This window comes from Lagenorhynchus albirostris, chromosome 7 (assembly GCF_949774975.1).
Source record: "Lagenorhynchus albirostris chromosome 7, mLagAlb1.1, whole genome shotgun sequence".
NCBI lineage: Eukaryota > Metazoa > Chordata > Mammalia > Artiodactyla > Delphinidae > Lagenorhynchus > Lagenorhynchus albirostris.
Window position 1 is genome coordinate 38,363,736 of NC_083101.1, and position 2,176 is coordinate 38,365,911.

At 37.4% G+C, this 2,176-nt stretch overlaps 1 pseudogene; it reads right to left on the reverse strand.

The window, feature by feature from the left end:
* Positions 1-322: 322 nt before the first annotated feature.
* Positions 323-952, reverse strand: LOC132522857 (TM2 domain-containing protein 1-like; annotated as a pseudogene).
* Positions 953-2,176: the final 1,224 nt, after the last annotated feature.

Sequence of the window (2,176 nt, forward strand, 5' to 3'; positions counted from 1 at the left end):
GCCTTTGGAAAAGACATTAATATCAGAGTAATAAGCTACCTACCTCATAGAGACAGTAGCTGAACAAAGACTCTATTATCATATAAATCTCAAAGAAAGTTCTATTAAATATATCTCATATGTTTTTAACTAAAACAGCAAAACAAAAACATAAAAATATGTTTTTAACTAAAACAGCAAAACAACATCAGCAACAACAAAAAATTAAATAGAATCCATAAAGTGGTATGTGAAGAAGGAAAAAGGGAAGTCTGGAAATCTACATACTGAGAGCTCTCTATTAAAATCAAGGAGGCCCAAATCTGTTTCTTTTAAACAATATTCATGGATATAACTGCGTTTTTCTAAATTTCTCATTGATAATACTCATAAGTCTGGTTCCATAATAATCTATAATGTAACTACTTCTATCTGAAGGTCCGACAATCTGAACTGAAATAAGAATGAAATCAATTAGGCTCCCAATTCCACAAAATCCTACAGTGCAAAACTTCAACAAACCCAAGGCAGGGTATCCAAGGTAAAATCTATCTGCTCCCAACCATCCAACAAAAAAGAGACAATGCAACCGCCACCTTGTATGAATAGCCATTTACATTTTGGCAAGATATGGGCTTGAGAAAACCAATTTTGTTTCCAGTAAAATGTGTTTCATTGCCACCAAAATCCTTACAAGTCATGTTAGGTGCTGGAAAACATGGAACATGAGCTGTGTAGTTTGTACAGTTCACTGGTTCTTGTGTAGCATCATTTATTTTTGGATCCTTACAAATGTATTGTCCCACTTTGAGGTTCTCGCACGTAAGTGTCTCCTCGCTGCTACTGTGGCAGCTCCCCAAGGTCCCATGGTGACTGATGCAAACCACAGAACACCCAGGAGCCCAGCGGCAGCAGTCTCAGAAGCAACCGGCCCAGAGGGCCAAGCAGCCGCCATGCCGGGCACCGGCGTGTCCCCTATAACTCACCTCCAGATATTCTGATTTGATTGGTCGGCTATGCAGACTGGGCACTGGGATTCCTAGAAGTTCCATAGGGAATTCTAACTTACAGCCAAGGTCGAAAACCATTCCTAAAGCTGAATGCCTCTTTACCATTCGTGTTCATACAAACCATTTGAAGATTTTGTTAAAATACAGATTTTGATTCAGTGAGGTTGGGGTGGAGCCTGATACTCTGCATTTCCAACAAGCTTCTAGGTGATGCTGATACTCCTGATCTACAGACGACACTTGAATAGCAGGGATCTGGATTATTCTCACTCCCACAAAAAAATGTCTACGTTGTTGCCAGCATCTGCGATTCATGGTGATGACTAAATGGAATGTTTATGGTCATAGTCAAACATTCTTTTCAAATTATACCCCAACTGCATCTGAGCGCCCATAGTTATGGGCATGATTAAAGGACAGGAAGTGGGGGGGGAGAGTACCTTAACAATAAAGATTTGTAGATTTGCACTTACATTCATGTTCCCCTCATCAGAAATGGTTTGCTTTCATAATGAGTTATTTCTTTTTTGAATTCAGTTAGAAACACAGATTCTTTCCCCACATGTATGCAGGACACTATGACACATTTATCATGATTTTATTTGACTCGCAAGTCAAATAAAATTTTAACAATACTGTTAAAATTTTCAGTATTGTTCAAAATTTAACAATACTGTTAATGTTTTCAGTATTATGTAACCGTTTTATTGTATTACAAAGCAGAAAATTAACCTGATAGTGTATCAGTGTGGATTTTTGGGACAATCCCATCTGAGAGGCAGGTTCTTTCAAATAAGTACTATCTGGAAATAAGATATTCTTCCTTTGATCACCATATTTCTCTAAAATATTTGAAGTCTATATGCCTTAAATATAAAGCTGGCAATGCAACTAAACTTTCAAAAAATGCCCATTGATAAATTTTGGCATGGCCATGGCCCTGTTGAAATTTCAGAATTAAGTGAATTTCAAAGAGATGAGATTTTAATCGATATAAGTTTTGTAAATTTTTTTTTTTTTTTTTTTTGCATAAGGAGGATGAGGAAATGTGCTCATCTGGTCACCACTTCACAGAATAAAAAGAAATGTCTTCCATCTTTTCATACAACCCCTATATTAGCATTACCCTTCCACTAGAGCCCCATGGGCCAAATCTGGTTCACTGCCCGCTTTTGTACCACCCACAA